General features: G+C 39.0%; 1 protein-coding gene across 1 annotated transcript in view; it reads right to left on the bottom strand.

Annotated features, from left to right (window-relative positions):
- The window catches only part of IFNGR1 (interferon gamma receptor 1), a 119,668-nt gene that overhangs the window by 15,676 nt on the left and 82,634 nt on the right, over nt 1-21,358 (bottom strand). The window lies entirely within an intron of this gene.

The following is a 21,358-nucleotide window of genomic DNA, read 5'->3' as shown; positions in this document are numbered from 1 at the left end:
GCGGCGCCTGCGCAGAACGGGGCAGGGCGGGAAGCGGCGTCGCGGACGTGACCCGCGGCTGCCCGGCAGGGGCGGCGCCGCGGCCGCTCAGCGCCCCGCGTCTGTGTTCGTGTGTGTACTTCAAAATATATTTTATCCTGTGGTGTTTTATTTATTTTATTTCTTTTTTTCGTGACCGCGGATACCGCTTGGCGGCTGTCCACCCCAGTCCCGTGCCTTCGTCCCACAGGGACTTCCTTTCTCTCTCTCTCCCCGTATCCCCTGTTTCTCAAGCAAAACAAACAACCCCACAAACCATCCGATTCCCTTCTGATTTCACGCCCACCGTGTGTCGTGTTTGTGTGTGAAGTGCTGCAGGTCTTTTAAGAAGGGTATATTCTGGCAGCTTCTTTCAGCTGGGTGGGAATGAACTGCTTGTCCGCACACCAGGGTGCAGAGTAACAAACTTAGCTCTGGGTTGTCAGCGTCCATTGGGTGGAGATTTTGGGTTTTTTCCCCTCAGAAACAGTGCTTACATTTCACACATGTAGGGGAAGCTTAGTTTAATGAGGGGGATTTTATTCCTTCTTGCAGGAGCTCTTATTAGCGGATTGGAGATCGGGCATTAGACATTTGAAAAGGTGTTGTATTGGGTGCTGACAAGCAGCATGCAAAGTCCAGCCTTTTCTGCCCACCTGCTCCTGTACCTGCCCAACATCCCAACACCTGATTTTGTGCCTGACCCATTTCAGCTCGGTTTGGTCAACCAAAACATTTGTGTCTATTATCCCCAGACTGAACCAGGCTGGAGAAAAAACACAGAAAAAAATAAGCACAGGCATAAAGATAAGGCAAATGTAGCAAGTTTACAAGCTCCAGGCCTAAAAATGAGGCAGTCTGAGGGAGTTTGGCACGTCTGCTTGTTCCCAGGCTTGGAAAGGGAAGGAAAGAAACATAGGGCTAGCTGCAGGAGTCATGGTTCCTCCTTCTCAAGCCTCTCGTGGAAAAAAATATTACAGCTCTTGCCTCATATTTTTTCTATCCCAAGCTTTGATTTGCTTCCTGGAGGAAAGATTTTTCTTTTTGCTCACTCCGTTGCTATCTGAATCCACAAAACTGAGGAGAGGACATGGGAAGGAATAGGAGGAGAGAGATACTTCACCAGCTATGCCAGAGAAATCTGCCAGCGTGCCTTCCTTTTCTTGAACATAGACTCAGACTGACCTTGGTGCTCTCAGCTTTATCATGAACAAGTGTTTAGTTGTTTTAACTGAAATATCTGCTCGCCAGCACGAAGATTCAATGCTTCCGTTTATAGCATATTGCACAAAAATGAGAACAAGATGTCGCCAACTCTTGGCAGAGATTAGCTGTTCTGACCACTGCATCTGAGAGTGGCAGCAGGCTGAGCATAGGGGTCACGTAGGCACAGTTTAAGAATAGATCTTCTGTGATGACACTGTAGACTTTAAGAACCTTATGAAAGATGGCAACAATATATACATATGTAATCAACTGTCTACAGTTGAAATGTAATCCAGACTCTTTGACTGTTTCTACAGTAGTAAATTAATTAGTGTCTGGACAAACTCCCCAGGGAGTATAAGGTACTGTTATAACTGTCCATACTGTTCAGTTATTAGAGCTGGCCTTGGCACACTCTCTTCTTGTACCGGTGGAACTCTTCCAGGCAGTTACTGGCAGGGGCTATTCTAATCTCAGGGATGATCGTGCCCATTCACAGCAGAATTTTACAAACCTGCTTAAATCTTTCCTTGCCTTTAATTTTGACACGTTGGAAAGAGAGGAAAATGGTCTACTAACAAGTCTTGTAACTTCCTCTTGTGTTCCTCTTTTCACATTTAGCTCAAGTGGACATAAGAATGTCTTGGTGTGAAAGTTGTTGCAACATCTAACAATTTCTTGCCTCATGGGACAGCTTTCCATAGTTTTTTGTTTGTTAGTTTGCTATCAATTGTGTCATAGAGTTCATGTCCATTCATGTGCACAAGCAGTCCCCCTCAATGGGGATTTTGCTGACTTGAAGAAATAGGCAGATATTCTCTTGGTCTCACTTGGTTTGAAATACTGTATTTACTTCTCTKTAATGACTGTTTGTAATGCCAGTCACTGCAGTTATTCATATGCTTCGTCACCTGCCAGGCTACACTCTGGACCTTTACACTTTGGTCTTTGAAATGTTGCTCAAGGTCCTTTGAAATACAATATACAGTGCTGGTGTGGAAACAAATCTGCAGCCTGTATTAGAATCTTGTCAGGAAATGCATGTTTGTAAGGTAGTGTCACCTCTTCTTTACATGCTAATGTAGAAATAGAAATCACAAAGACAAGTTAAACCTAACCAGATCTTTCTTTTTTTTTTTTTTCTCTCTTGGTCATTAAATGCGCTAGTGTTTTCACCTTCAGTAGGTAGAGATAATAACTCTTTTCCCCAAAAGCTTGACAGTGATCACCTATTCATTCCATGAATGCTAAATAAGCTTTGTGACTCTTTCATATGAATTTCAGGTAGARATGTTCATCTTTTCTCTAACAGTCATTCCAAATTTCTGTCCATTTTGATTCTCTGCAACTATCATTCTTTCCCTCAACCAAGAACCTGAGCACTAAAGACACTAATCCCAAAGCAGTCTAAGGCATAGTCTAAAGTAAAGACCAGAAAGACCTTATCCTCTGTAATGTTCTGCAGCAGGGTGCACAAATGTCTTCTGGTAAGAGTCCCACCTCATAAATTGTGCTAATACCACAATCAGTCTAAATCAGGAGAAAATGTTAGGTCCTTTGTTCTCTCGATAACCCAGTGTCTCTGTTTGCCTGGGAAGTCCAGGCAAAATCCTTTCCAAACATCTACTGTGTTTTAGAGAAACTGTAGAGCAGTAGAGCACTTTAATGCGCAAGAGAATGTGTTGAATGTGTTGAAGATCCATAATTATTTTGTTGTACAAATCAATCTTGTACAGATCAGGCTGTTGTTCCATGCACTGTTGGGAATAAAATAAAGAATGGAAATTGTTTGTGGGGCTGAATTTTATGGATTTGTAGCGAGCATTTTGCTAGCATGAACTCACAGTGGTAGATACTGCAACTCTGTATGGTATACAGTTATTAAAAATACGTAACAAGAATCATCATATATAGTGAGGATAAGCCATTTAATAATCTGTTTAATCCAAAATTTATATATATTAATAATATATTTATTTATTTATTCCAAATCTCTTGAAACTTTTCAAGAGCAGAATAGATGAACTTCAAGGTATTTTTTAATCCTCATGGTTGCCAGGGTCCTAACTGAAACTTTTAACTGCTCATAATAATTGTTATGGGGAATTTCTGAATATTCTGATATTTTTGCTTTATCTGTGGCCCTTCTATTTCCACTTTAGAATAAGAAACATTTCTCAGTGAAGGAAGGTAGTCAATATTTTTCTGTCAAAAACTGATAGATTACGAAATCTGACTACCTGAGTTTTTGGACTGATGAGCCCAGCATCAGGGAGCAGGGACATAGCTCATACTGGCTATCTCAAACCCTTTTTTTCTTTTTTTTTTTTTTCATAATGAAGATATCATATGAGACATGATGTGAGGACTGAATTTGGAAAATAATGTCTTTAGTCCACAGGAAACCAGGCTCACTGAAAAAAAAATGTTATGTAAACATGTTTTGTGAGGCAAGCCCAGTTATCTGGGAACTTGAACAAGTTCCAAAGAAAGAAGATAAAGTCAAATAGAAAAAAACAGCTTATTAAAAAGCATCCCAGACAAACTTTTGTTTTATTTTCAGAAACTTCCAAAGAGAACTACAAATCCCTTTGTAGTTACTGCAGTCTCTAAGAACTGATTAACAACCTGAAAAGGAAGTTGAGAATTTCCATATTCTCATTTGTACACGTTGGCATCCTGTTTATGATTAAGTTTAGTTGAGCTGGTGTGGGCTTCAGTTCAGGATCCTGCAAAGAAAGCAAGGAAAGGGAAAACTCCTGAGCCAGGATACCATTAGCCTTTTCCATGCACATGTGTGAAAGCTGTCGCAGATAAATCTCAAATGACAGAGACTAGGGCTCAGTTCATTTTTTCCCTTGTTCTGTATTTGCACCCATCTTTCTAAATTGATCAGCCATACCTTTCCGTCTTAACTCTTTGTTAGATAAAAAATATTTGTTTTATATTGTGCTTACCTGTTGCTTAAAAAGAACTCCATCACGCCTGATAAAATAGTGATGCATCCTACTTTTCTGATGGTATCAAATCTCTGTTGTAGTAAAGGTAAAAGGGTAGTGGGAATAAATTAATTAGGTACCTGAAGCCAAAGATAAAACTGGGAATCACAGAGATGTAACAGATTTTGTTCCAAGTTGTGAGGGTCAGTTGTGAGCCTGCCCTCATTCTAAGCCAGGGAAAGGTATGGAGACTTTACATGGACATTTTCTACTCAGAAAAAGTAAAAGGAGCAGCCGGGGAACAAAACTGTTATGATAATATAAAAACTCCACATTGTTTTATTAAAAGTGTTCTGTATGATTTGCATGGCTCATTACTGCCTATGCTGCTGAAAATATAGCAAATATAAAGTGATCAGCTTTTATATTCCAAGTTCTTCTGCCGTGTAAAAGAGCACTAGAATAGAGAGGAGGAAGCTGGGATGTTGTCTGTAGCCAGAATTAAAGATTTGTCTTCATTCTGCACAATAATTTGTTGTGTTGGGAAATTATGCTGTTGCTGCGCTGTGTAGTAGTTAACAAAAAAGAGTGTTGACAGCAGTATGAGATTAAGTTATGAGGTATCAGACTAATAAATTATATGCTGAATACGATAYGTTTAGAAGAGTATTGATTCAGTTATTTAAGGAAGTAGAGAGATGCCTTTTGTAGCACTGCACGAAAGTGCTCAGTGCTATACCATGAGGACAAATACAGTGGAAAATAGGTGAGATAAAATAAAGAGCTGTCACACCAAACAGTGCAAAGCAGATATCCTGTCTTTTTGAGAGGATGCTTTCCAATCTGTGCTGTTCAATCTGATTAAAAAAACAACAACAACAAAAAAAAAACTGGCAAGGGAAATGACTGCAGACTTCAATGCCTTGGCTTTTTAAACTAAAAGACAAAGTTCCTGACTCAAAATCAGGAAGTATAAAATATTTAAAGGTTATTTAGGCTGCAAATTTCAAAAAGTGTTCTAACTTTCATAAGGGGATAGCCTAACGGGATAGAGGATTGATAGGAACAAAATCATGGTCAGTTTTGATAAAGGGTGTCATCATTTAAGAAAGAAGTTATGTGGCAAGATTATCTGCTGTAGCAAAGAAGAGGACTGATCATCTCTTTTGGTTACTAGTAAAGAATGTTATAAAATGTGATCTGCTGCAAATATTTTATCTTAAAGTGTTTTTCTTTATAAAATATATTATCCCCTCAACATTTTTTTTGACAAAACATAACCTCTGCAGGAAAAATGTCTGCTGGCAGTACTTGAATTAGATCTACAAAAATCTAAAATCCGAATTTTGACACTTGGAGTTAATATAACGTGAACATATATTTAACCTTGGTAAAGATGGGGGAAAAAACTCTCTTGGTTTAATAGGACTCTTTCCAGTTTCTATTGGGCTTAATTCTGACTTCTAATCGTAACACAGCCAAATGCCCAGCAGAGCTAGTGACCAGGGCACTAGTGACCAGGCAGTTGATAYGGCAATTCAAAGATCTGGCATAACTCTGACCACGGTTAGATTAATAAATGAATGCATACACCCACTGTGTCAACTGCAGTCTAAGAATRCACATATTATAAAGAAAGATATCAGAAACATTTTAGATTTTGTAGAGCAGTATTATTTTACTGTTTCATAGTACATTAGACTGATACCTAAGAAACATTCTACAGAATGTAAGTATAACATATGATATGTTACGAATAGGCAACTATTAGTCTTTTTGTGACTCTATTTCCTGCATTTTTGCTAAAACCATCTTTTCTGTGTTCTCCCTGTAAAACAGTATGAAGTTTCCTGTGTTTTCTCTTATTGGGAGGTGGCCCATATAGAGCCAATACATTCAAAATAACTCACATTTTGGGAAATGGAGTGGATATTTGAAATTATATATAAAGATAAAATAAGATAAAATCACTACACTCAGAAGTGTAAAGTTGTTTTCCAAAATATACATATATATATATGTATATATATTTATACATCTTTTTCTCCTCAGAATGATGGATTTTCAGCTCCAGAACTAATTAACCAATTTCCAGAAAGGACARTGGAGGTCAGGTCACACGATGGCCACTTGCGTACTGCAATTTTAACCTCACCATCTTGTCTTCAGAGGAAACTGAGGCAATTACATTCCATTCACCTCAGGTTCACCTGARCCTGTTCAGGAGAGGTCCATCCTTCTAGTTTTACACAGAAAGAGACAAGCTCAGAGTCYGCTTAGCAGTTTTAAAGAGGATACTAATGCATTCAAGTGACATGTGGACATATGAAATCAGCAGTTATTTCTGTTCTATTCTCTCAAGGTTTCCTTCCACTGTGCATTGTTGTTTGTACCCCAGGGTTTTGAAAGGCTTTTTTTTTTTTTTTTTTTTTTTTTTTTAACATTCTCTGTAATTATGAAGTGGATAAGAAGGGATGGTAAATATGGGAAAACTGCAAACCAGATGCACAAATAATTAATTCTTCCTACTGTACTGGAAGGAAGGCCAGGATCAGAGTGTACATTGTCATATGGCCAGGAGAATGAAAATAATTACATTTTCCATTTCCARATTCAGCATTGTTCATTGTTCTAGGCAAACTTTACAATTACTGTTATTTTAGTACAATCTGAAGGAAAACCAGTTGCCCTGAGGTGTCATACATTGTGATAAAAAAAAAAAAAAAAGCTTCAGGTCCAGCTGAGTGTAAATGAACAAAACATCCCAGTTTACTTCATTTTCTTCCTCAATAAATTGTCATATATTKCAAATATGTGGTAGAAATGTATAATGTTTTTGTCATAACTTTGCCCCACCCTAAGCTGGATAACCTTACATAAGCAAGGCAAGTTCTTCACACTTTATTGATGTTACAACCTTGAGTTGTTTGATGACTACTTGCTGTAGCCAGAGCTTACAGAGCTGGTAAGMAGAGAAGGAGATTAAAAAAACATAGATCACCACAGGTGCTCTCTGTTGTTGTGGRGAAAAAACATTAGTTATGACTGTCCATCAGAAAAATTAATCAGTTTCTTACTGACTCCTGCCTGTGAACATGCTGTTTCCCAGCAAAGACAGGTCAGCCTGCTTAACCTAAATTAACACAAAAGTTTGGTAATGCAGAAGAAATTTCTCTGTGAGGTTTACTTAGCTCGACTCAACTTCTTATTGCAGATAAAGAGCCATGAAGCAGGGAGAAGGATTCTAGCAGCCAGCTGGAGAGAGAYGGGAAATTTAACCTCAGAGAAGTAACCAGGTTATCCATATCTGGATATCTGTTTTTTTGCAGTTGAAACAGTAGAAGACACAGGCCACTTTGCCTGTCAAAAGCAGAGCTCTGTGAGCATGGTTTGAAGGGATATGAGGCTCTGCACAGCTATCCCTGCAGAAACAGCACTCAGAAACATCCATAGAAAAGGAAGAGAGGGGAGACAAACCATAAGCAGAAGAAAGCATCAACAGACAGTCCTGCGGAAAGAAAAAAAGAGGGAAGAAAGAAAAAAAATCTCCAGCAAACTAACAACAAAATGAAGAAGAGCACCAATATTAGAATAATAAGAGGAAAAGTCCTATGTTTTCCCTTTCTCTTTCTCATAGGTCTTTGCATCAGCAAAATTCAGTAAAATTTCACAGGGCTCGTGAAAAATCTCTTAGCTATTAAAATTGTGACATAAAAATGGCCGAGAATAAACCCCTTTAAWACCCCAAAGAAGAAAAGGATCTTCTTTGTCAGTGCAGAAACATTGAGAAAAGGCCAAAGGTTGTCTGCAATTGTCTGCTGAAAATTATCTGTTGAAAAACAGTGCTCCTGCAGTTTATACTTTTTGTCAACTTTTTTGCCTCTTGAGGTAAGCCATAAAACACCTTTTTTTTYCTCAGCCAACCAAAGAAGATGCTGAGATATTTCACTGTGTCCTGCGAGGCAGCCTCAATCTACTGTCATTTTATTGTCCAGAGGGGATCATGAGGCATGTGTGGTATGTCTGTTGTGATTGGGAGAGGCTTGTCTTTTACTAGCAAAAAATGATGAATAAATACTACTAAAAATTAATTAATAAAGCTACATGCCATGGAAGCAGAGTGGGCCTAAAARCCAGAAACAATTACATCATTTGTAAATGAAGGCTGTAGTCTCAAAATACTTTGTTCATTGYCAAATCTTTGAATGATTTTGACCAAAAAGGAAATGACTAAGTTTCTCAGGAAGCAGAGACAACAAACACTTTAACAATTTTTCTGCTATTTTAAAATACCAGTGGGTTCATTGGAAGAATGGAGCCAAGAAGATGAATGTTATCCATTGTGCTGACTGAAAGTATTAAACTTTCTGCTGAAAAACAAATGCTAAAGTGCCCATTGTTACTCCTACCCATCGGAGTAAAATCCTATGCCATAAAGTGTAGGAATGATTAAATTGCTCTTGTGTTTAAATGAGCAGTTTTGATTGATGGACCAAGAACTAAGGTCTTGACACTTTTTGGAATTGATAAATGTTGCTCTCAAAGGGGAACAAAGAAGTAGAACTTAATTATTAAAAACAACATAGCCATTACTTAGGTATTTGCAGAAGAAAATGATTATCCTGTTAATTGGCCATAAACAAGGTGTGAAAAGTGCATCGAAGTTCTCACACCTTGTGCTCGTCTGCACTAAGATGTGCTCTGTCAGCCCTCAAACCTGTGTGAATTAAGGTCCAATCTCCTTGCATTGTAGCAAAAGGCTGTAAGTGCTATGACTATCTATTCCTTTTAGTCTTAGGAGGACTCTCAAGCAGTGCTGGTGCTTCAGGTGACTGTGCGATGTGGCAACACTATATGGCCCTGAACATTATCCTCCAGTTCCCCAAAGGTGTCTGGCACATCATAATAGAGAGCTAGAGGTATTAGATATGGCACTTCATGTGGGACTGAGAGGGTATTAAAAACTGCTGTTTTAATGCTGTAGCGTAGGTAATACATCTATGTACATCCCACTCCTCAGCCAATTAAGAGATTAAAGGTAGTAACAAAAGAAGCATAAAGAAAGGCACTGGCAGAAGACCTAGGAGCAAGAGATCCCGTTCCTGTTCCTGCCATTGATCTCRTCAATTTTGTACAAGTGACTTCTGCTAGCACTTCCTCAATTTGCTGTCTTTCTAATGGGAGCAACTAATAGGTGATACTATTAGTACACACTGAAGTTATGTAAATACATCTGTTCTTGTCAGGCAGTGAAAAAAAAAATGAATTACTTTTATGTGTACTGACAGTTGTCTTTAAGATCTACATTAAAAACAYGTGCAGTGAGAAACAAGCATAGTTACTTCACTGATCTGCATTTTTAGCACTGTAAAATTTACAACTTAAACACTAAAGGGCTGCTAACCTAACACAGAGGTCTTAAAAACACATTTAACTTGACTAGGTCTAATTTAGATGTTTTTAATAGTATATAAACATTCTCAAGAACAGATTTCTATTCACAAAACAGGGGCTGCAAAACTAGTAACATCACATCTCTATGGTCTACTGAAAATAAATACGTATTTGGTAGAGATTGTAGCAAGCCTGTTTTAATTGAATTCGTACAATTTACTTTCAAGTTTGTATAAGTTTGGGTATTATTAGCATAAATAAAGATCACTCTGTAGGGGACAAGAAACAATCACTGGAAAGTTCATATCCATGCTGCAAGTGAGCATTCACACCTCAAAATGAGTTTTACAGGCCTCACTTTCAGCCTTGCTCATTTCCCTTTAAACTTAGTTACTTCTATTGTGTCCAAAGTCAAACTGAAACTTTTCATAGGAACAGACTGAGGACGTCAACTGTTTGCAATCTGCATTTAGGAAAATCTAGATATGTTATTATCATTGTGCCTATTGATTTGAGCATTTGCTTGTGATGATTTTTGTTTGTTTGTTTTAATGTAATTGAGCTCTTTTTACTACTTGAAGCAAAATTCTATCAGAGTGTTGAATCATTATCTTTCAACTGAAAAAAAAATCAAATTTAGGAAACAAATTCTTCAGAAAGCACATCCTCTGTTCTGAGCTGTAACCTCAGAAGGACAGCATGTTTGCAAGGAAGATGTTAAGCATACTCATTAAAATAACACTACTAAGCATTTTCTTTCTTTGCTACAAACTAGGTATACTTTGAAATGTTATATCAAATTATTTGTAGAAAAAAAAAAGGTGTAGATGTGGTACATTGTAGCTATTTAKTTTTATGTGGTGCCAGTAATGGATCAATGTGGAGAACTTGGTTGAGTTTGTTGGTGAAGTCCTTGACCAAATATTAGGATGTGTTATCAAGAGAAATATCTCCCTGTATATGGCTGTATCTGGAAGAGTGTACATGTCCTATTCTGAGCATCTGCATCCTAATAGTCACTGTTAGGATAACGCCTGGATGACTCTTTGGTTTTACTTGAGATGTTGCTTCTTGTGAGCTCCCAATCTATATGTCAGAGAGCTAATATGGCTTCGTATAAGTAGGAGAACATCACATAAGGGTAGAAGGAAAAATACTATAACTGTAGATAAAGTAACTGGGATAGATMCTAAAATGGAGTGACCATTTACAAGGCCTGGGTTGCTTAAAGAAATGCAATGTCTACGAAAGAATAAGTTGAGATTTGTAAACACTTCCTGATGAAGAGATACTAAAGCAATTGGTGTAGTATACCTGAGAGGAGGCAGAGCAAKGTCTACCTAGATGTGGAAGACTTTTCTAACAGAAGGCAGTTCTGCCTTCAGTTAGGCAGAAAAATCATTAGTGAATATAATATGGAAAAAAAAAGGAGACATACTTTCTTAAGAAAATGGACAATTATCCATCAGAACAAAACAGGCAACTGCTGTACTCTTTGGCACTTGATATTAAAGCAAGAGCAAGCATCTTTCTAATAGACATRGGAGTTCTAAAAGCAGGAGTTACAGGATTAATGCAGAAACTAACCCAGACAAGTCGACTGTGGTCATCTCTTTGGATATTCAGTTGCACAGTGTACAAAACAGACTGCAAATTACAGGCTAATTCTGGCATTAGGGTGCAAAATATACACATTGTGCAAGAGTGCTATACAGTAGAAAACGTTCCAATGACCACTTCCCTGAAAGAGTTTTGAAATCCCTTTTCTATGTTAACTGCGGAACTGTAAAAACAGAAGATAGCCCCTCTGCTCTTAAATAATCTGATGTTCTCCACTTGTGGCCTAAAAAATAAAAAGAACCCCCAGGGATTTGATGATATCCGATTCCTGCTTCGGGTAGTGCTGACAGGGTAGTGTTACTCCTAGCCCTTTCTGACCTGAACTGCTGAACTTTGAACACTAATGGCTTCTAGTAGGAAGGAAAACTGATGATAAAACCTGTTATTTTCCTAGCAAAAACTTGTTGTTTTTTTTTTAATAATGATGTATCATTTTTTATTTTATTTAATAAATTATAATTATATTTTTTTTTTTGTGATTTTTTTTTTTTTTTTTTTTTTTTTTTTTTTTTTTTTTTTTTTTTTTTTTTTTTTTTTTTTTTGTATGTGTGTGTATTTGTGTATGTGTCTACCTTTTCAGTACAGAAGGAACCAAACAACTGGACCCAGTTTCAAACTGTGAGGAGAGGCGTGAGTGGAAAGAGCTTCTTTGGGAAAACAACCTCTGTGGGGAAAGGAGGCCAGTTCACTAGGGGAAGGGCAGCAGTGATTTGTGCATTAGCAGCATTTCCTTCTTGAGGCAAGGAGGGATACTGTGGCTAAGGGAGAGATGCTTGATAATGCTAGTCATCTAGGCCTAGGGTGTTTTAGACTATGCCATGATGCACCTTGATCTCCTTCTATGCAAAGGACTCTTCTGCACTCTTGTCCTGCTGTGGGAGATGGGCTGTGTGAAGGTAGCTTGAGAGACCTTGTGCTTCTGCTGCACTTCTTGACTAGCTCTGCAAAAGTAGTGGAAAACACTGCTGGCCTCTGTGATCCAGATGGCATTTGAAATGTCAATGTCATGCCTGCTCCTTAGGGCACTGACTCAGACAGTAGATTATGCYTGGCACCATGAGGCTACTGCCATACCTGTCTACATTATTTTTTTTTCTGCTAGCACGGTTGTTTCTGGGTGAACACTGAATGGGGATGTCAAAGCCTTCTGCAGCCCTTGATCAGCTCGGGGAGAGGTGAGATAGTGGTTGTGTTCTGAAAAATGACATGTTTGATGGCCTAGCTCACTCATGACCCAACTGTCTGAAAGGGGTTTTGTACCATGAGCCTGTTCTCACTGTGTGGGAGCTGGATATGGGCAGCTACGGAAAGTACACAGTAAAAGCAGARTCTTATCTCTGCCAGTTGGGCATTGCTGCTTATCACTGCTTATTGCTTATTGCTTACCACTGCTGGCATCTAGTGCCAGAAGTGCCTTTTATCTTGCCTCTTATCTTCTAAACACACTGCTGTTCTATCGTACAAAAACGTCCTGGTCCCACCAAAATATGCCCATGCGCTAAATTTTGTTTATGGGTAAGGAGGAAACACACACTTATAATAATATATAAAGCCAAGATTTTTTTGTTAATATAACTCTTAACAGTCTAATCAGAGAACTGTTATTAGTCCAAAGGAAATTGTTACAGAAAGAGAAGGAATACATCTATGCCAAAAGGGCTTTCATAATAATAATGCAGTTAAAATTGTTATACAAACACTGCTCAGTTTTGACCTCTTTGCCTATGTAATGCTTGCACCCTGCTCCTAAGGTAACTGACTTCACCCTTGTGCTGGTGATGAGGGTGTTACAGGGAGTCATCAGTGGCCGGAGCAATCGGAGCAAAGCTGTAGGGCTAGTTCAGTGCAGACTCCGAGAGGGACGTCGTCTCTCGTTCACAGCACGAGCAGAGGACATGCAGCCTGCATTTGGGGCTCAGGAGTGTTGTTTAAGAAAGATCTGCTGCAGGTAGGTGCAAAGCCCTGTGGGCAGCCACGTAGCCTCAGCGTTTCGCCTTCTGAAATACAGCAGTGTTTGCAATTCATTTGTAGTGTCTGGCTCTGGAAACAACTTGCCTTGCAAGTGTTGCTACTAAATGCAACACAGACACAGCAGTGAGGTGTAACACAGTCCACAGTTGTAGGGGGTTTTGTTTTTCATGTAGTGTTCAAATGCTCGACTTGTAAATACGCATGTTTTGCAGTTATCTACATCAGTGTCTGAGTAAAGCAACACTACAATACAGAAAAAAAAAATGTTTTTTAACTGTGAAGAAAATAATCTGAAAGTAATCACTGGGGAACAGCAGTGACTGGTGGTCTCTTATTTTCCTGGAACTAACTGAATTCCACAATGTATTTTTTTGATTGTACTAATGTATCTGTCACAAATGGATTTCAAAAGTGATGGCTGTGAATTAACCTGTCTGAGTAGCAATGAATGCTCTGTGACTTACAGTCTTGCCGACACTGAAGATTTTGAGTTAGATTCATGCACTTGATCAGTTTCCTGTCGGTCTTAAACCACTTTAGACAGCACTATGTTATTTAAGTAGAGAGTTTAAATAGAAGAGTGAAGCAATAGTCAAATGAAAGCTAGAAAATACATGTGTAGCAAACTGTGAAAAATAGAAAAGATGTACCAACTAGGAGCTAACACGTAGTTTTAGAGATGGCAGCCTGTGTGAGGTAGAACTCAAAAGCAAAAGCAGGAACAAAAATACCTGTGTGTGCTCCCTTTTCTTTGCCAGACCTTTGCTAGTCTTGAACTTTTTAGCAAACCCAAGGTCAATCAAAGAGTTCTTCCCTTTAGTTACTAGTCTTTAAGCAGGAAAGGGAGTATTCCATTAGTTCTCAACTTAGTGACCTTAGTGTGAGTGTTAATTGTGTGAGAGTTAATAGTGTTGATAGTGTGAGAGTTAAGTCAATTGGACCAGTAAAACTCTTTTGAGATACTACTCTTTGTCATGAAAATTTTAGCACCACCACCTATCCAGCAGAACTGAAAATGCGTTTTGACTCCACGAGGCTGACCATGCTGCCTCTTAGTTTTCTCTAATTTCAAGCAACAAGAGAATTTGCAATGAGCATTGCTCCTAAATGTCCAGCTCACTGGGATTGTTTATTGCTTTGAACTAAACATTCAATGTATGCTGGTGAAAACAGGCCTCTAAGGCAGGCTATCTCTGATTTTAGGAACTAATTTCTACAGTACCATTTCTTATCATAACCGTCAACATGTTAGAATGATGAAATATGAACCTTCTCTCTACTCTTCATGATCAGGCACTCGTCAGAGATACTCGTCTTAGGAAACCCATTCATAGGACCTCACAACAGCATATTTCTTTTACCATATCATATGTGGAATCTTGGCAGCACTTATCAAGGCTACCTTATGTTTGGTCTTACAGTTTGGTCCTATGAAGTCTTTGTTTTTTAACTACAATGAAAAAAAAAAAAAAAAAAGTGAGCAAGTGTTATTTGAACTTCTACTRTGACCTATGTTTCTTTCTCCAGATCTAGCAAATGAAAACAAGCATGTTGGTCACTCTGTATGTCATTCTTCCTCAATCTTGTAAACACATGATAGCTCTTGGGAATAAGGATTTTTTTTTCTTTTCTTTTTTTTTTTTTTTTTGAGGAAGAACAGAAAAGTTAACATTAGCAAAATAAATACAGTTAGGTAGCAGGAAAATGTGGAACTGAAATTGATACAGGCACTCAACATTTTTAACATTGGAGTAACTTCACTAAAAGACATATGTTGCTGCATTCTTGTGCTCTGGCTGCTGTAATTTGTTTTGTTTTGTTTTTTTATCATTGAAGCCAGTATGTGGAATTTCAAGAAAGCAACAAACCCCTTGTGTAGAAGTACAAGTAGACAACATGACTTATGCTGAGCAGTGCCTGTTTTCCATGTTGGCTCCTGTGAAGGATGCAAAGATTTCTGTTCTTGCACGGACATTGCTAAAACATTATCTGRGAGATAGCTGAACCATTTGGAAAAACCTGCAACTGTTCATTACAACTTTTCGTCTGGATGTTGCCACCCCTACYGCTGAGCTGAGCTGCTGCAACAGATCTGATATATGTTCCCTACATCATAAAATTGAACAAGTTCTTACAAGCTAACTTCAGCAGTGATTTCAGCTAGGTGAGCTGAACTTATCGAGGAACAGATTAGGGGTGCTCATGCAGTGCTCAGTGTTTGGCTTCTAGAACTGGGGATTGCCTCTGATTGATGGACCATCAGATAACTTTCAGCAGTTTCATTTAAAGTGTGGATGTTGAGATCGGCTTCTGCATCCTTTGATGTGAATGGGGAAATTTCATTTAAAGGCTATTTGTTTCTGTCTCTCTCTAGACAGCTGCACATGCTTCATGTCGAGAACATCCACGAATTTCATTAACAAATACAAAAGCTGAGACTGCAGAGAACAACTGAGATATCTGCAGGGGCTTTGGCCTCCATCCAGTCTTTTCTTCCACCCTACGTTCAGGTTCCACATACTCAAGCTCCAAGAATCATTAAAGTAAATCAAGTATTTTACTGGTCAGTAGGGACATTGAAGCCTAGAGGTCTGTGGAGCTGTATCTTCTCCGATGTCTTATCATGCTCAACAGCCTATGGAGGCTTTTCCCACAGCTAGGGCATTCCTTGTGTGTGTGTGCGYGCAAGTTTACATGTCAGTACCCTTCCCTCTTCCTCCACTCCCATTCCTGAAGGATAAGAAGGACAGAGTTTACACTGCCACTTTCCTGTCCACAGGAGCTTTAATCTGGCTCTTCCTTCTATTTGTCTGCCTATTTTCATGTTATTTGTACAAATACATATGAAATTTAATTGAAAGTTGCCAGGAGGATGGCCAGCCATGCAGAACATCATACACATTGTCGGCGGGGCACTCATGCATGCCTGCAACTGCATACACACACAGAATGGAAAGCAGGCTGTAAATATGTTTTTGTTTTATCCATAAGCCTGTCTTTGCAGCTACCGCAACAATTTCTAAAAAAGAATAAACAAACACAGGCAAAAATACAGCTGTTATCCCTCTTTGATCCTGAGTTAAGTGGAGAAAACAGAAGTCAATATTAATGAGAAAGAGAAACGTGCACTTAACCTTTTGTTGTTGTTGTTGTTCCACTCATCTAGCATAAATTAAAATCTCCGAGGCCTGCGATTGCTTTAACCTGCCAGAAACCCCCTTGAGTTCATCAGCACAGGAGACAGCGAGGGGCTGTTTATCGTCCAGCAGGCATCTACACATGTTGTGAGCGAGGTTCCATCTGGTCACAACATCCTGGATCATCTGGGTAACAGCCAGGCTTCATTTGCTTCATGTCCTGGATAGCACGGAGGCAGCCGAATAGGAATATTTAAATGACTGACCAACCGCAACCAAGTTTTCTCGTGAGGATTAGTCTAATAATGACTCTTCGGTTTGGAACAGGAGTGGCTCTGCGCATTGTTTTCCTTTGGAAATGGCTCAAGCTTGGCACTGTGGAATTATTTAGCGTTTTTATTAATTGTGGGCAATTTACTAGAGATGCAGTCTGGCTCCTATTTTAGGAGATCTGGAGGTAAACTTTGACTGTGCCAAAGGAGTTATTCCTGAAACATGTTTGTAAGCAGAAACCCAGAGAAATTCTGCCCGTGTTGTGCAGCTGTTTCTGTAGGCTTGACACTGCACTCTTGCAGTGTAACTCACATCTAGGCAGAGGGAATATAGAGCACCACCAGAGCAGGATTTTCTGTGCATTCACCCTTTGAAACTGTTCACACCTCATCTGCATGAGTGCAAATGTCAGAGAGCAGGTAGGCACCATGCAGGTCTGCTTTGCCCATGGCTTCAGCGGCCACGGAGGCCGATGCAGCTGCAACTGCTCCAGTGCAACTTCAGCCCCTGATGTTGAGTGGCTTCCCATACTAGAGTGGAGCACTACTCCATCAAGCTGGGGTTCTCCAGCAGCCCCAGTGGACCTGTGTGGTCCTGTTGGAAGAATTTTCTTCTATCGATGGCCATGTGGGCGTTGAGCTATGAAAGGGTGGTTTGCAGCTGCCTGACTCCAAGTAAGCACATGTGGTTTCCATAACAAATGTTCATGAAGGTAGTGCTTCCTGGGTAATACATTTCTCCTGGGGCTAGGAGGCTATACGAATCCCAACACGCTGCAGAACAGCAGCGAACACTTCCAAAAATTCAATCTGTACAGAAATACTGCCCAAAGGAGACTTTCTAAGCACAGCAAATCTTGTGAAGATCCGGAGGCAGCTCACTGCTTGTTTGTGATGATAAACACATTCCAAGTGGGATGTGGAGAAGCAGCTGAGTTTAGCTTCAGAGCTGGTAGTGAGAGAGATTCCATTCATTTTTCCTTTAAAACATGGGTGTTTTCTGTAAAGATTTCATGTCAGATCATGGCTTAAAAACTATTTGTGGAGAAGTATCTGAGATATCAAAGTAAAATCCATCAAAATGGTGGATAGGTTGTTCCTTTAAGGAAATCTCAGAGTAAAAATATCCACCAGAATTATCAGAGCAAATCCTTACACAGTTTGCAGTCAAATACTATTGAAGTCATGAAGTATTTTGGAGATTTCATGCTCTCATTTTGTGGCTGGCCATACCTGTGGCTCCTTCTTCTTGTGGTCAGTCCTGRTATGGCCGACAGGACAGCTCAGCAGCAAACAGAAAATTCCCGAGACTGGATTGCAAATCTTTATTCTAAATAAATATTGAAAGATTTTGACACAGGTATGCCCATAAAAATTTCTTTGCATGTGTAACCCCGGTAAAACTAATGAAATTATTCAATGAAAAAAWTATTCCTGGAAATATGGAGATAGTGAAGTAACAGTGAAGTTTATTCAGTCTAATCAAAGCAGGCCAAAAGTTTACTTTATTAAACATAGTCATTACTCTGCAAATCCACTTGGAGTCAGTCTAACACAGCAGCCTGCCCAGCAGTGCTCTGCAGGCAGAGGCATTCGCTGTGTGTGCGCTGTGGAGCTTTATTCAGAGGGGAAAAATGCAGAAATGACAAGTCCTGCAAGGGAAGCAACTTGGAGAACTCTGTTTTGGCCCCAATCGCTCACATTACTGTGGCTTTGGTCAGCAATGGAAAATATCCCCCTGGATAATGGGGCTTTTAGGTTTGAGGTGAGAAGATTATTTGTGGAAGGTTGAAATCATTAGCATTATCTATCCAGACCCAACATTCAACATCTATGCGAGCACAAGAGCACTTCTGTACTCAGTCAGCATGCAAACCCCAAGCTGTGTTTTGTGAGTGGCTGACTTTCCTGCTTACATTTTTCTGCAATTCCCTTAAGTTCAATTATGAAGGCAATATTGGCAGTTAAATGCTGTCAGATATTTGAGGAATGTCTTTATGCAAGATGAAATAAAAAGGAGAAAGTGATGAAAAAAGTGCTAATTCAGAGACGAAAACCCCACAACTTCATATCTGCCGGTGCGCTTAGCAATGAGTTCATGTGAGATGAAGMGTCCCACTGAATGGTCGGGGCCGCTTGTACACTTCTGTGTAGCTGTAGACACGCACTTCYGCAGCACTGGGAGCTTTAAGAAAACACCCAATGAGACTGGGAAAAATGTAACTCAGTGTTAAGTGAAGATCAAAAAAATGGATGGAGATTAAGGGTGCACAGCTACTGAGAAAAGTATTCACTCAGACAGTAGGCTAAAACCAGGGAAAGGTGTACTTATTTTAAGAGGACCTTCTTTAAAATCTCCCATATTTTTCTCCATGAGYGTTATACAGAAAGTCTCACAAATACGGGTATGGCTAAGAGAGACTAAATCACAAAGAAAATAAAAAGAAGCATTTTATAYGCCAGTCACAACTGACGCAAAGTATTTTTAATATGTATTTATAATATGCTATTTGAACAAGCTGACATTAAAATAAGTCATCTGTAAGGGTGCAGTTGGCAGAGAGGTAAAACACATTCTAGCTGTAGTCAACAGTATTAGAACTCTATAAAATTATTGCCTTTCATTTCTAGTGACTTATAATGACTTCTCTGTGCACATGTATCTATTTCAGTTTTGGAAAGAAATCTTGTGTATAATTTGGAGGCAATTTTTTTTTCTCGTCAGGAACAACAAATTCATGTCTGTCATGAAATATTTTGCTAACCCCTGTCCCTTCTCTGTGCTATCATTTATTATAATCGAGATATTTAACACAAGCTGAAGTATCAGATGAGATGTTTACAGTATCACTATTGCCCTAGGTACCATGTCTCTTTTTGTCTCAATCGTTCTTATTTTAATGGTGACATATTTGCTTCCAAACAATATTCTAACCCACCAGAGAAATGCCTTTTTAGTTTGTTTTGCAAAGGATTGAAACCGAGTATGAAACTGATGCCGAATAGGCTGCTGTTAAATGGGCAATTCCAGAGAGGTTCCAGCAGTTATTTAATAGTAGTTATAACAATGGTAAACATGGTGCAAAATGCTGAACAGGAAGGAAGCTTCTTCCATTATTCAATTAATGGCAAAGCAATTTTTGAAACTAAATTATATATATATATATATATATGAATCAGCCCTTGTATCTCTGAAAATTTTAACTCAGGCATATGAAATTGTTAACCAGTATGAAAGGAAAAAAATGCCATTGTTTCACTCACTGAAAAAAAAAATGCTCTCTAATAGCAATAGTTATATAAATATGTCCTCACATATACTTAATATTTTATGCTGAGGAGTGATTAATTTATTTTCCTTAGGGAATTTGAAATTGTTTTCTACACTGAAGTTTTAATGATTGTCACAACTGAACTTTTCAGCATAATATGCTGGCAAGAAAAAGAGAGGGAGAATGAAATGAGGGGATTCCCTTTTAAATATTTGAAGAAATTTRATTACTTACCACAGAAAACGATATTGGCATTTTACAGTGTTCCAAATATAAAAGAGCTTGTAGTGCTGTGTAGAAGGACATCAAAATGGAGGCCTCTAGATTCTGTAGAAAGATGAAAGCCTCTCACATTTAGTCGTTCAAGGAAAATGTGATGTTTTTGTTTGCCCCTGAGTAGGATCTCYACCCAGCTCCCATAGACTTGAGCCTTAAGAATGCGACTGATAGTATTTAATTTTATCAATTTTTCCTTCATCTGTTTGCTTGATCTGAATTATACTTTCCATCTGAAGCCTAATTTGTCTCTGTTGAGTAACATAATTTCTACTATCTGAATAATTAAAAACGAACAAATGTGTACTTAGATTTTCCACTGTGGTAAATGACACATTTCATTTGGTTTGTTTACCTCCACTCAGTCTGCTCTATCCAGCCTTCATTTATTCACTCTCTATTTGTATAGCAAACCATTTTCTGATATATTGTGTATATATAGGTGTTGTGTTGCATTTGTTTCTTGTTTCAGACTCTTAAAGATTTCATAAAGAGCCTGAATTCAGAGTAGTTGAAGACTCTGGGATATTCCTAGGAAATATGTGTCCAAACACATTAGGAGTTTTTCAATTTGAACATTTTAAAAATGAAGATAAACTCTTTAATAAACTTCCCTAAATGTGCAGTCATTTTCTGGATAAGAGCTGTTGCAGAAACTATGCTAACTGTAATTTAGGGTTGTTTATACCATAAATGTGGTCATTTGGCTCTTTTTAGCAAGTGGTGACAGCTTAGAGTTATCCAAATGAACAGCATCACAGCATTTTTCAAGATAATTGTTGCACTAACTTTTTTTATTTGCTCAATAGAAAGTACTTGATGTTCAATAAAAAGGATCATTAACAAATTAATGAATTGGTGAGCGCCATAAATATGTAAAAACTTCGCTTGAACTTCATCAGAGGCTCTCCGCTCTGAAAAGCAGAGAGAGAGCTGGGTCAGGTAAATGCTATTGCATGTTGCAGACCTCTTACTGCACAATGATGCCGTCTCCCGGGCAAAATCTGTGTCTGGAGGCTTGCAATAAGACTGTGCCAATGGTCCCAGAGGATTTGGGGAAAGGAAGACCCTCGTGTGCTCGTGAAGATCCATCCTTCCTGCCAGCTCTCAGCCCCCCACGGCATAGTCACAAGGAAAAGGTTCCGGGAAAACGTCCTTGTGTGGACCCTCAATCTGGGGCAGCAAGTGTGGGGTAGCCGCTGCCTCTCGGCAGTGCCCCATAGCCCCCAGCACCTCTGTGAGACTGGGGGAGC

The sequence above is a fragment of the Nothoprocta perdicaria genome, unplaced genomic scaffold, assembly GCF_003342845.1.
Source record: "Nothoprocta perdicaria isolate Ctin4 unplaced genomic scaffold, notPer1 scaffold_52, whole genome shotgun sequence".
NCBI classification, from domain to species: Eukaryota; Metazoa; Chordata; class Aves; order Tinamiformes; family Tinamidae; genus Nothoprocta; species Nothoprocta perdicaria.
The sequence above is the reverse complement of the archived record's forward strand: the minus strand, read 5'-3'. Positions and strand labels throughout refer to the sequence as shown.